The sequence below is a fragment of the Aedes albopictus genome, chromosome 3, assembly GCF_035046485.1.
Source record: "Aedes albopictus strain Foshan chromosome 3, AalbF5, whole genome shotgun sequence".
Classification (NCBI taxonomy): domain Eukaryota; kingdom Metazoa; phylum Arthropoda; class Insecta; order Diptera; family Culicidae; genus Aedes; species Aedes albopictus.
This window is the reverse complement of record NC_085138.1, coordinates 414261781-414276959: the sequence shown is the minus strand read 5'-3', so window position 1 is coordinate 414276959 and position 15179 is coordinate 414261781. Positions and strand designations below refer to the sequence as shown.

At 38.4% G+C, this 15179-nt stretch overlaps 1 long non-coding RNA gene across 1 annotated transcript; it reads right to left on the bottom strand.

Annotated features, from left to right (window-relative positions):
* Positions 1-315: 315 nt before the first annotated feature.
* Positions 316-1061, bottom strand: LOC134292007 (uncharacterized). Its single transcript, XR_009999404.1, has 2 exons — positions 574-1061; positions 316-494 (listed from the first exon to the last, which is right to left on the bottom strand). It is a non-coding gene; the product is annotated as an uncharacterized LOC134292007 (long non-coding RNA).
* Positions 1062-15179: the final 14118 nt, after the last annotated feature.

Here is a 15179-nt window from a genome sequence, read left to right as displayed (position 1 = left end):
ATTAAACAGCCTCCATCTTCAATTTGGAGAAGCCATCTTGGGTTGAAGACCACCATCTTTGATATTTTGGTCGTCATTTCTGGACTCCAGACATCTTTCCCAATCCCCACACCAAATATACCCATATTATATGGTTTTGGGGCCTAAAACATCATTAAACAGCCGCCATCTTGAATCTTAAGCCCTTATCATGGATATAAGGCCGCCATCTTGGATATTGTGGTCATCATTTTTGGACTTATGACATCTTCGCCATACCAAATATACCATCATTAAAAACGGCTACGCAGTCTCGAAATTAGCAAACGATGTTTATTACTTGCCCAACGTTTCGACACGGGGTTAGTGTCTTCTTCAGGGGGAACTAGAATTTAATACATGTACTAATTGGTCTGTTACATAATTTTGTCACGGTAACTTACACTAATTTGGTCGTTTTTGGTCTTGTGTTTCGTCTAACTGTAACTGTCCTGTCATTAATTTGTTGGTACATGCTGTAAAATTATAGTCATTATAAATGTTGTCTAGTTACTTGTCTGATCTAATAAAATTTACGGAAACTAATTGTCTTACACTTATTTTGCTTGTTATAACTTTCAACGGACATTTGGCAATGGCGCAATTTTGCCTTTATCATCCCCTTAATTATGTTTAAAATTTGTTGGTAGCGAAAACTGCCCTATCTTAATAACTACGATTCGTCTACAGTATTTTCTTGTGTGTCAAGTGTGTATCGTTTGGATGAATTTTTGATGCTGTGCAACACTGCTGCGTATGTGGTACTTAGTCTATCAATGTCTGTCCGTTTATTAACTGTGTGGTCTGTGTTTGTGATGTGGCACATCTCGAGGAATGGAAGTAGTGTCGGTTTGTAGCTGTGGTCTATAATCTCTGTTAGGTCTAAGTTAAATCTATGGTTGTGTTGTATGCAGTGTTGGATCAGGGCTGTGGTTGTTTCTATTAGTGTTTCTTTGGCTGCTTCTGTGTTAGTCTGGTGTTCGTTCATCAATTTCTCTAGCTTGTTTACATTGCTTCTGTGTCCTATTAGTCTTTTGCTCAGATTATTCCTCGTCATTCCAACGTAACAGCTATCACAGTCGTTGCGCCGACGATCCACAGTTCCACCCAGCCAGCCATTCTGCCAGCAAATCCCACCCAACTCGAACCACTCCCCCAAGATTCACTTGACACCGATGAGGACCAAAATCTCCAAACTAGCATAAATCCCAGCACCCAAACGACCGACACGACCGAACGAACAAACAACCGACAAACAGCAGAGCAACCTGAAACGACACAAAATGAAAAAAACTACAGATCGATACCCTATATACCTGCCCTTTCTCGACGAATCTCCAAGATATTAGCCAAAGATTACCCAGACGTTATCATCACCACCAGACAATCCCGGACAATCCACCAGCTACACACGAAAGTCAAATATCCTACAAGAAAAGAAGAATTTAGTAACATAATTTATAAGATTCCATGCAACGACTGTGATAGCTGTTACGTTGGAATGACGAGGAATAATCTGAGCAAAAGACTAATAGGACACAGAAGCAATGTAAACAAGCTAGAGAAATTGATGAACGAACACCAGACTAACACAGAAGCAGCCAAAGAAACACTAATAGAAACAACCACAGCCCTGATCCAACACTGCATACAACACAACCATAGATTTAACTTAGACCTAACAGAGATTATAGACCACAGCTACAAACCGACACTACTTCCATTCCTCGAGATGTGCCACATCACAAACACAGACCACACAGTTAATAAACGGACAGACATTGATAGACTAAGTACCACATACGCAGCAGTGTTGCACAGCATCAAAAATTCATCCAAACGATACACACTTGACACACAAGAAAATACTGTAGACGAATCGTAGTTATTAAGATAGGGCAGTTTTCGCTACCAACAAATTTTAAACATAATTAAGGGGATGATAAAGGCAAAATTGCGCCATTGCCAAATGTCCGTTGAAAGTTATAACAAGCAAAATAAGTGTAAGACAATTAGTTTCCGTAAATTTTATTAGATCAGACAAGTAACTAGACAACATTTATAATGACTATAATTTTACAGCATATACCAACAAATTAATGACAGGACAGTTACAGCTAGACGAAACACAAGACCAAAAACGACCAAATTAGTGTAAGTTACCGTGACAAAATTATGTAACAGACCAATTAGTACATGTATTAAATTCTAGTTCCCCCTGAAGAAGACACTAACCCCGTGTTGAAACGTTGAGCAAGTAATAAACATCGTTTGCTAATTTCGAGACTGCGTAGCCGTTTTTAATGATAGTTGAAACGATACAGTCGAACCTCCACTAGAATACCAAATATACCAAAATTGCAATGTTTTAGGGTCTAACACTCAATTAAACAGCCGCCATCTTGAATTTTAGACCTCAATATTTGATATTTTTGTCGTCATTTTTGGACTTAGCACATCTTCCCCATACCAAATATACCCATATTGCATAGTATTGGGGCCTAAACACCGTTAAACAGCCGCCATCCTAAAGTTGGAGTACCCATCTTAGATTTTAGACCGCTATCTTGGATATTCTGGCCACCATTTTTGGACTTACCAAATATACCTATTTTGCATGACAGTTACCATCTTCAATTTGGCCATGTTGAATTTTGAGCCGCTATCTTGGATATTCTGGGCAGGACTGTGCTCGACCATTGGAGGATTGCGTCAGTCTTGTCTAAGAGTCAGCGATTAGTCCCAAATTTTTGTGCTTTGGTTCGGACGGGAAGGAGGCAACCCTCATAACATCGGTCTAGGACTGTACCACCTACGAATTTGTGCGACTCGCTTAATGCTAATGCTAATGCTAATGCCATCTTGGATAATCTGGTCGCCATTTTTGAACTCCAGACATCTTTGCCATACCAAATACACCCCAAATTGCCTGGTTTTAGAGCTAAAACTCTATTGAACCACCGGCGTCTTGAATATTAGGCTGCCATCCTAAATTTTGGGCCGACATCGTGAAATTTCTGGTCTTCAGTGTTGATTTCCGCACAAAATTTGTCAACCATGCTAAAGGCTAACAAAAATCGCCGCAGTTTTATGTGTTGCATGATGCGGCTTGGTTCAGTTTTATATACTGCCAGTTCTTCCGGTGTGGTTCCGATCACTGAAATGGCCATAACTCCGGAACGCCTTGATCGGAAGTGCCTTAAAAGTAACTGAACCTATTTTGCGCACAGACATACATGCACATTGCACACATACAGACCAAGGATGTTTTCGATCACCTGGCAATCATTTGACTCATTTATCCATAACTCAGTTCAAAAGCATAATATTGAAATGAGATGTTCGGCAAACTTGTAGATAAGTGTTTTTCCTACAATTATCACCAAGGACGCCATATCCTAAATCTCATATATGCGGCGTGAGAGCGCTAGTACCACCTACTCATACTAAACGATCGAAAAATCTGATCGTTTAGTATGAGTAGGTAGTACTAACACTTTTACGCCGTAAGTATTAGAATATGGCGTCCTTGGTGATAATTAAAGGAAAAACAATAATCTACAACACTGTTTAAAATGCTTTGACATCCATGTGCACAACAGAACATGTGCTCGATGAACAAATTGAGACTTGAAATTATGAAAAGAAATCCACGTACTCCTGTGAGACTCGAACTCACGACTCCCAATTCGCTAGACGGGCGCTTCTATTCCTTCAAGCTACGGAGTCACTCGACTATCTCCGTCGCCAGCAGGCCTAGAACTGAACTCGATTCCACAATCGCACATGGTTATCTTCTTTTCACAATCCAAACCTCCTTCGGATGGGATTAGATGAACATCTAACACATTGCCTGTTGTTTCAACAGTGTAATTTCCCACATGGCTTGGTCAGCCAAAGCAAAATCAAGAAATTGACATTTGTAAGGTGCTACGGTCATATTATAGTTTTTGGACATCATCTGTACCATAGTGTCCCGTAGAAAGTGTGATGAAAACTAAATTCATATTGTGCCCGAAATAGACATGGAGTAGACGGAAATAGAATTCAAGGGATAATTAGATCATCATAGGAGATCTAAACGCTCAGGTAGGCCAGGAGGAGGAATTCAGATCGACGATTGAAAAGTTCAGCACACGAAAGAAAACGGCCTACGACACATTGATTTCGCCGCCTTCAAAAATATCACCATACGTAGCACCTTTTTCCAACACAGTCTCCCTTATTGTTACACCTGGAGATCACCACAGCAGACGGAATCTCAAATCGACCACGTTCTGATTGACGGACGGCACTTCTCCGACATTATCGACGTCAGGACCTATCGTGGCGCCAACATCGACTCCAACCACTATCTGGTGATGGTCAAAGTGCCCCCAAAACTCTCCGTTATCAACAATGTACGGTACCGGCGATCGCCACGGTACAATCTAGAGCGACAAAAACAACCGGATGTCGCCTCAACATACGCGCAGAATCTCGAGGCCGCGTTACTAGACGAGGGTGATCTCGATGAGGCCCCTCTAGAGGACTGCTGGAGTACAGTGAAAGCAGCCATCAACGACGCAGCAGAGAGCATCATCGGATACTTGGAACGGAATCGACGGAACGAATGGTTCGACGAAGAGTGCAGAACGGTTTTGGAGGAGAAGAATGCAGCGAAGGGCGGTAATGCTTCAGCAAGGGACTCGACAGAACGTGGAACGTTATAAACAGAAGCGGAAAAAGGAGACCCGCCTCTTTCGGGAGAAAAAGCGCCGCCAGGAAGAAGCGGAGTGTGAAGAAATGGAACTTCTGCCGTTCCCAAGAAACACGGAAGTTCCATCAGAAGCTCAACGAATCCCGCAACGGCTTCGTGCAGCGAGCCGAAATATTCAGTGATTAGGACGGAGGCCTCTTGACGGACGGACGTCAGATGATCGAAATGTGGAAGCAGCACTTAGATCAGCACCTGAATGGTGTGGAGAACGTCGGCACAGGAGACCACGGCAATGGAGGACGCCAGTGCAGTGGAGAACGGAAATGAACCAACTCCCACGCTGAGGGAAGTTAAGGATACCATTCATCAGCTCAAAACTAACAAAGCAGCTGATAAGGATGGTATCGCAGCTGAACTCATCAAGATGGGTCCAGAAAAGTTGGCCACCTGTCTGCACCGGCTGATAGTCAGGATCTGGGAAACCGAACAGCTACTGGAGGAGTGGAAGGAAGGGGTAATCTGCTCCATTCACAAGAAAGGCGATCATTTGGAATGAGAGAACTTCAGGGCGATCACTATTTTGAATGCTGCCTACAAAGTGCTATCCCAGATCATCTTCCGTTGTCTGTCACCTAAAACGAATGAGTTCGTGGGAAGTTATCAAGCCGGCTTTATCGACGGCCGGTCGACATCGGACCAGATATTTACCGTACGGCAAATCCTCCATGAATGCCGTTAATACCAGGTCCCAACGCATCATCTGTTCATAGACTTCAAAATGGCATACGACAGTATCGACCGCGCTGAACTATGGAGAATCCTGGCTTTCCTGGGAAGCTGACTAGACTGATTAAAGCAACGATGGACGGTGTGCAAAACTGCGTAAGGGTTTCGGGTGAACTATCCAGTTCATTCGAATCTCACCGGGGACTGCGACAAGGTGACTCTTCAACATCGCTCTGGAAGGTGTGATGCGACGAGCCGGGCTCAACAGCCCAGTTCCCAGTTTGATTGTTAGTTGGGATAAGCTGGAATATCATAGTGAAGTCTCTGAATGGCATTCGTTTTTTCTAGACCCCCTTAGTGGACCCCAGTTGATTTTCTACAACCGTTTTTGCGATTTCATGGTTCCCCTGCCCCTTTCAGGCTTAATAACAATGGGAATTTGAAATATACAACTTATCGCTTATAGTAGTTCACAAAAAGACACATATTTTAATTTATTTTTCGCCCAGAATTAAATATGAGCAGCAAAAACAGCTCTTTCAACCGATGGTCAAGTCTCGATGGCATCCCGTCAGCAGCATGTTCTCCTAAAATGGGCCATCCATTTTAGCATCAACCCAACTTGACCGGTGTGGTTGACCACTCCATACTATCTTCGAGAATCGCGTTACCGTAGAAACGATGATAACTGGTTATTATTTTGCAATCAATGCCCCCTCTGCGGCCTACTGCGTGACCCGATAATGGAAAAACGTTCTCTCGGTGGTGCCTATATCTTTAACTGCACGCTCTCGCTCGAACCCTGTCCAAGTGTCCAGTCTATAGAGCAGAATTTTGTTCAGGTGAGGCTGCTTGCATGCAACGCAACTTGCACATTCACCAATTAGCATAATTGCCGATTTTGGTGAAGAAAAGTCGTTCGCCTTTATATGTAGTAAAAATGCTACCAAAGAAGACAGTAAAATCGTCTAGAATGAGACGATCGTAAAAACTCATTAGCATTTGACCCGATGATGCTATGATGTGACGACACTGGCTTTTATGAACGCTTCGGGGTGATGAAACCGATCTATTGCATAACCGTTCAAGGCTCTGAAAGAAGAGTGTGTATGAAGAACTATTTCCATTGCAAGCAATCTGAATTGGTACCTTTGAGTTCAAAGCGCCTACTCTTTCGTCTCTTATGATTCTGATGTCGCTTCCCTCTTTTGTTCGGATTCAAGTAGAATCAATGAATTGCTATGCAGAGCACCGTTGAGTATGATAATTATTGTTTTCTAAGAAACTTGATACAATATGCCGTCGGAATTAATTGTAGTGAAATTTGAATTTCCCATGGATGGAGCAAGAACCCTAACCCGTCCACCAACCATCCGTATACCGAGAATCGTCGAATGCCGTCTGCGGTTGGAAACGTGCATTGTAAACATGATGCATGTCAGAGTCAAACAACACACGCATGCACTGCACACCCGATCCATAGTGTGGTGTATTTTTATCGATTTTATTTATGCATAAATCCCGAAGACATAATAAACATTCGAACGTTTAAACCAAGAGCAACAATGAGCATTCATTCATGTTCTTCGATGGGACCACGTTACGATGATGGGGAGACACGAGGCGAGTTTACCAATGAGGGACTTTTTCATGCTAGAACACATGTTTTTGGCTCCAATGCAATGTGTAAAAGATTTAAAATGATACCAGCTAAGCAATATTCATCACTCCAATATTCAATCAAATGTAACTGTATTACACGATTGAATATAATAAAGTTCGTCGGAAAACCATGCATATTATTATTAGCCATTAATAGTCTCTCTGCCCATATAGCCGAGGCGGTAAACGCACGGGTATTCAGCATGACCATGCTGAGGGTGACGGGTTCGATTCCCGTTCGGTCCAGGATCTTTTCGTAAAGGAAATTTCCTTGACTTCCTTGGGCATAGAGTATCTTCGTGCCTGTCACACGGATATACACATGCAAAATGGTCATTGGCAGAGGAAGCTCTCAGTTAATAACTGTGGAAGTGCTCATAGAACAAAGCTGAGAAGCAGGCTTTGCCCCAATGAGGACGTAACGCCAAGAAGAGAGAGAGTCTCTCTGCACTGAATCGTTCACCTCTTGCTGAGTCATTTTTTTTCGTACAGCTGTTTTTTTAATAGCTTTCAATGGATGTTTCGCGTTACAATTGGTGAATTCGTCTTATGCTACTTTTTCAAAAATTGGAACCGATTGTTCAAATATGTTTTATTGGCGCCGTAAAACAGGGTATTATTGACGAGTGGGGTAACATTGATCGGTTTGATCGTCCTCATAAATTGTTCAACCAAACATTTTTCATTGAATCAGTTTCTATTCATAAATGAGCATTTTTAGCTAAACGTGTAGACGCGACCTTCTCAATCAGTGCCGGATTTAGGGGGGGGGGGGGGGTCAGGGCCCCGGGCCCCCACATTTCAGGGGCCCCCATAAAATTCACGAAAAAAAATACGAAGCAAGAAAAAAAGTAGTGCATGAAATTTCTCTTGATTTGATTTTTGTCATGAGAACTTCGAATAACTGTCTACTAGCAATATGTTTGTGATATGTTGTGATTTTTTTGAGTAAGACTGCAAATGTTTGTCCATCTATTTCTGAAATTTTAAATTTAACCTCTAAAATTTATTTACATTTATTTTTTGTAGTGCATTTGCTTAAGTTAATTCACTGAATATCCTGAAAAAAAAAATTCTACTAAATTAGCTTATTTAGCGGAGAAGATAATTTCGCTTTGAACTGATTTAGATATCAAAATAAAGTTCTAAAAATCTGAAAAAAAGTGGTTCAGAAATGGGTACTCTTTTGTGTAAAATCAAAACATCAAAACATTTTTCTACACCTCAAAACCAATTCTAGAGGAACTCCAAATCTCTATGAATTACAGAGTAATGAAGTTCCTGCTAAATTTGTTTGTTTTTTTCTGTTTACAGTTTTTGAAAACGTTTTGGAGAATTTAGCACAAAACTCTTGAAACAAAAGATTTTTTTTTTCGAATTTCGGAAGTATTTTTGGTACTCTTGAGTTTGATTTTACTTAGACAGCTTACGACTAACTTAAATCAGAGAACATCAAATCTGTTGAATGATTTTTTAGAGAAAATCTAGCATGAATTTAAGACAGATTATTGTGAAGAGTTTTAGCCCGAATTTTTTGAGTAAAGAGATTTGCTCACTGAAATGAGGATGCATCCATGGCGAACTCCTGACAAAATGGATTGAGAAATGTTCAATAGAAATTTGAAAAGAAATTGACTAAAAATTTGTCCGGGGTTTCCGCTAAATATTTCAAAGAAATTAATAATTGAAAATTCTATTGGTATTTAAGGAGAAACTGGAAGCATTTTCTCACTTTCTGGTTTTTGATTTTTTTTTATTAAATAAGGAAGCAATATTACCAAAATCGGTTTTCGTACACATTTAGAGGAAGGATCAAGGTATCTCTTGAATTTTTTTCAGGTGAAAAATATTTTTCAGTTTTGAGGAAACCATTTTTGAGTCAAATTTCAAAAAAAAAATATGGTTTTTTAAAAATTGGTAAAAGTTTTACACCTGAAAAAATCCAGAAGATAGTTCGATACTTTCTCTTATTGTGTTCATACACAACCCAATTTTGAAAATATTGCTTCGTTATTTATTAAAAAATAAAAAAAACTAAAAAATGAGAAAATGCGTCCAGTTTCGCCTTAAGTCAAAAATTCCATCAGGAACTTATCATAAATTTCCTCTAAAATTTCTTTAGTACTTTTCATTACAATATACTCTGGTATCAAAAGTAATGTGGTAAATTATTTTGAAAGGTCGCCAAAACCTTCCCTGATAGTCGCGTAAGAACAAGTTTTTGTTAAGTGTTCATTCTTTATGGTGATCGACCAGCAACTTCTTCGTAGATTGCAGCAGAGATCCAATATTATTTAGATTTCATAAAAACGACACCACCGATTGCGTCATAGTTTTTCCAAGAAATTTCTTAAACATTTCAGCTATAAATTCTTTTTGCAGCTTCTCTATGAACTCTGGCTTGAATTTATACTAAATCTGGGATCTAATGCGGCGAATGCACTCTAGAAAATATTTTTTTACTTTATGTTATTTTTTATCATTGCCAAGTCTGTTATAAATTATTCAGTGGATATTGACATTTTGGCTAGTTCTGCTTATTGTTCTAGATTCACATTCTTCCAAAATTACATTAATATCTTCATTAACAAATTTGTATGAAGAATTATTTTTTTTTTTGTTTCCATGTTATGTGGGAACAGTTATCTTCTTTATAAAAGACCCCCACAACGCTGTGGCCCAGGGCCCCCACATTTGTAAATCCGGCCCTGTTCTCAATCCATATGAAATTTGTCTCATGTATGAACTTCAATCCGGAAATGTTTTTCATGTTATTCGTTCTGCAATATTCTTCACCATGCTTTTGAAAAGGGCGCTAAAAAATCCTTATATTGAAATGGTATCTTCGAAAAGGTTTCAGGATATTTGATAGACTTTTAGACTATTAAACTCATACACAGTGTATGAGTCATAGAATCGCGAATCTATGTTAGATATCATATAATTCTAATTTTCCACAAACCTTACCTTACCTCTTTTATTATTTTTCCATAGATAGCTGACTTCTAGCCTCAAAACTTGCTAAGTAGCCTAAGATGGTCAAATGCTTTTCACAATTTTTGTATCAAATTTTTCTTTTAATCGATTTGAACAAGCGAAAGGAAACATTTTTTCTCAACACTATAATCAATGAAAAAAGTATACATATTTTTTCCTACGTCAAACCATTCTTTATATAACAGAAAATTCAAAAAAAAATAAAATAAAAACGTATTTTTTCTGAAAACTGCAATTTAGTATCTTACAAACAAAAATAAATAAAAATAGGACAGCTGGATAAAATTTGTTATTTTTGGAATAATTTTACTTTAGAAAAATGTAGATTCTTGGAACACCCTATCTCAAAATTGGTAGTATTAGTTTTCTTTATTAACGATATTCCTACACTTGTCTATTTCTGAAATTTATCCGGACTTCCTTCAGATATTCCGTAAAAAAATTAAAAAGTTCTTTAAGAATTCCTTATGAACTTTGACTGTGGACTTCTTCCGTGCGAAGGATTCCTTCTTAAATTATTCTAAAGATTTATTTAGATTTTTTAGGGATTCTGTCAGATTTTCCTCCCGCGATTTGATCAGAACATCTTTCAGGGATTCTTTTAGGAATTCGTACAAGTATTTCTTCTCGAACTTCTTCAGAGATTTCCTCCAAAATTTCTCTAACAATTCCATTAGAAATGTCTTCACTCTCCAGAAACTTCTCTATACAGTGTTGAAGAAATCGATTCTGAAATATCTCCGGACGTACACTATCTGCCATAAATATGGAATCGCATCGTCTAGTAGGGTAGCGAACCACTTAGGCAGCGGCCGGTATTTTGGGCACTCTTCGCTATAATTCAGTCAATTCCAAACCAATTGACTTGAAATTTTGTACACAGCTAGATACTATACGTATCTCATCGCGTTTCAAAAACTGTGTCAAGTGGTTCAGAATTGGCTGAGTTATAGCAGAAAAGTGCCCAAAATAGGAGCCCTGCCGAGTTGGTTCCACTTCCCTATTGCAACACCCCGAAAAGTTTGGCATCACTTGAAAACCTTATGATTTACTAAACTATATCTCAAAAACCGTATCCTCTGCAAAATTTAGTCCTTCAGCAAAGTTGATCATGTGGAATGGTGCATTGTGTACCTCTTCACTGTACCTTCTACCCCGTGTATGCGTATCTGCCGTATGCATCATCTTCTTTGCGTATACTGCTGATTGACAGTTCTCGACATGTACATCAGTTCTATCTAGACCAATGTTTCCCAAACTTTAAGAAGGTATCGCCCCCTTAGAGCTTAAAAAAATATTTTCGCCCCCTATGAGGTTTTATTTTTTCTATAGTAGAAGGCCGAAACTGTGCTTAGCTAAACAGCCGTGAAGCGCAAGTCAATCCCATCTGCATTTTAGGCAAAATTGGGTCAATGGCAGTTTTCGATCTTTCTTCGTATGATCTGCGTAAATAAAAATATATAGTTTTTTCAGTAACATCGAAAAACATTACCAAGTCAGATTGTCCCATAATGAAAAGTAACCGCAAGTCAGTCCCATTACGAACTTGTGTACCCTGTAGTACAAAACCGAACTCTGTTTCAGCCAGTTTTATATTTTTCGTAGTAACGTTTTCACGTTTGAAACGATTTGTGAAAGTTTCATAATGATAACAGAAGTGTTCAATTCATGGCGTTTTTTAGAAATTTCACATAGAAATCGACTTTTGAAACATCATAGTCCATTTTCTCAATGCCTACTTTTTGCAGATGGGACTGACTTGCGATTCACGGCAGTAAAGCCTTTAAAAGCGCTTCTGTGGCAAATCTAGCAGTGCCATTCAGTGAATCTAAATCTGTGTCACTCTCATTTTCATTAAATTATTTTGTAAATGCGTTGATTTTCCGCATTTGAAAAAAAATAGTGAATTTTAATTGTACTTACAAAAATATTGAAATCGTGTTTATGCCTACTTCTCAAACTGTTGTTAATTCAACATTGATTAATCAAAATTGAACATTTATTAATCAAAATAGAACGAACTGTGAACACATATGAACACTCGATATTCCCAACCAGATGTTTACTCATTGTTCTTAAAAGGACTTTTTCAACAACTGAGAGTCAATGTTTGGTCCCAAGTAGTTAAATAAGACTGGTGGAGAATTTGAAAACAATTACAAACATATGTTATGTGAAAACAGTGCAAATCAGAAAAATATCGGTGTGTTGCCGAGGGCTGAAAATCTTGATATGTAATAAAGAAAAATAATAATAATAAATATCGGTTTATTTTCAAATGTAGTCAATGAGCTTCGTATAAATTTGAATGCTTTCTGTGTTTTAAATAAATTATCAAATAAGTTAATTTGCAGCATTCATGACTAGATTTGAATGGAATTTTACGCTGATTTTTTGGAATGTTTGCAAATTAACTTCAGTAAAGTTTGGAAATATTTTTAAACAGAGTTGTTTGAAAACACTGTGATACGAATTTCATCAGAAAAGTGTTCTGAAAGTCTTCTGATTTTAATGTTTTTGCCTGATTTTCAGTTTTTTTCTGGAATTTCCACCATGAAGAAGTCTGTCTACGAGTGGAAATACAATTTTTCTCATCAATTCGCGAGAAAAAATATGTTCTTTTCATAATTTTGACAAAAACTAATCACGATTCACGAATGTTCATTATAGAAGTTTCCAAATATATTTTTATTTAGATTTCCAGAATCACACAAACCCTTCAGAAATACGTGTAGCATTATTGTCTAGAAATTTTGCCAAAGAGTCCACATAAATACCAATAATTCTGTAAAATTAAGTCGATGATTATGTATAATAGTCACAGCATTTTTATTATCCTAGACCAAACTTGAACTGTAAGCTTGAATGCCAGGGAGTTTTTATGATTCAGTTCACATTCTCGACTTGTAATTCAATACTTTTGCTGTTTTCCAATCATTGAAATAATCGCCTCTTTTATAGTATTTTCGCCCCCCAATTTTGATTTCTAAAATTTTCGCCCCCCTGGGCCTGATTTTCGCCCCCAAGGGGGCGATTTCGCCCACTTTGGGAATCACTGATCTAGACTATCGAACGGGCTAGTTATGTAATGCGTTTGTTTTAACTTTTCAATAAAGTGTCCGTGTTTTTATAGCGTGATTTCGCGCGTTCCCCCGTATATAATCGTCTCCGAATTTCCGAGTACCGTAATCCGGGGTATCATTGATCAGAATTGCCGTTTTTTTGAATAATTCTCTTGTTAAAGCGAAAGTTGCATGTCTTATATTTTTAAAACAAGTACTGGCCCTCTGAGTATGTGTTAAGCTACTCGAAAAAGTATTGCAAAACTTTAAAACATGTTTAAATAGGCTTTTTATTTGAATTTTTGATTTTGTTGATATGGGGTAACATTGATCAGGTCAGTGATCAATGTTTGTTTGTGTTGAAAATACCCTTACTTACTAAAATCGGGGTCGCTGATGTTAGCCAAATTCTTACAAGTTATGTACTTTTTGAGTTATTTTAGGATTAAAATCCTCCAAACCGCGAATAACGCCTAACGGTAGGCAATGGATTAAGGAATTAATAGTTTACTTTTAATAAATCGTATATTTTATTGAAAAATAGCATTATCATCAAAGTTGCGTTTATTAAATCCAACTCTAGGATATCATATTGAAATACTACAGTGATTTCGAACCAAGTTTCGAACCTCATATTGCATCTAGTATTCATGCTATGCATGAATGTTTGACAATGTATCTCATTGCGTTACCAAACCCATTTATGGAAAAATCGATTTATTTCAATGTTTATGAAATTCAATTTTTATTAATTACATGTCATTTATTAGCTAAATAATAGCAGATAACGATATACTATTCGATAGAAGAAAAAGGTTTAATGTAAAATGCTTGTTTTAACATTTCATGAGGCCGGTCAAGCCGATCAATGTTACCCCGCTGATCAATGATACCCCGTTTTACGGTACGTTGTATTCCACTGCGTTGGCCTCCGGACTCTGCTCGCCGTCAGATCAGAAGGGCTTAGCTATCAAAGGGTAGTAAGTTTAGTGCATAATTCCGTCGCTATGTGGCGCTAGTATGCATTTAAAACGAAGTACTTTGACATGGATTTTCTCATAATTCTGACCACCTAGACCTGTGTACTCGGCGGCGGCGTCAATATCGATTTTGCTACAGTTTTTGTTTTGTTTTCTTAGAGCATTCAGAAGCTATCAAATTTGATAATAAGATCGCACTATTTACACTAAGCAATATCCGAATGATTTCAGGGAGGAATCTCAGAAGGGATTCCAGGAGGAACCTTAGAAGAAACACCTGGAGAAATCCATGGAGAAAATTCTGGACTTATCTCTGCAGGAACTGCTGTATGAAGCCCTGAAGGAACTTCTGCAGAAATCTCTGGTGATTCTAGAATCTGTCTTAGAGAGATTCCTGCAGAAACTTCTGAAGGAATCCATGATTGAAATTATCGAGGAATTTCAGAAGCAAATCCAGGATGATTCCCTTAATGAATTCAAGAAGAAATCCTAAGGGATTTACTGCAGGAATTCACGAAGGAATTCCAGCGGGAATTTCTAAAGGAATTCGAGAAGGAATCCTTTAAGCAAGGATTTCTAGTGGGAATTCTAGTGGGAGTTTCCAAGAGAATTCGAAAAAAATCCCCAAAGGATTTCTAAGTGGAATGAGCATGAGCATGAGCATGAGCATAGATGACCGCACAATTCGTAGTTGCTACTCCGTGATTGACAAGAGCAATCGGAATTGCACAAGGAACCAATGAATAGGGCTTGAGACTAGCTTACTATTCTCAATGTACACAGTTCGAGAGCTCTCAACTTTAATAAGGTCAATAACGGCGCCGGCCACGTCCTTACGGTCATCGAGGATTGGAGGGAATGTTAGTAAGGCAAACGTTGTTATAAAGACCGCGAATCGCTGCATCTCCACGTTTGTCTCAGGAAGGAATTTTTTGTTAGTAGGGTAAGGTACATTGTCCGTCCGGGAGTCACCTGTGGTTGGTGATATGATTTGACAATGGATCAATATACACAAACCGCCGTTAACAACCGACC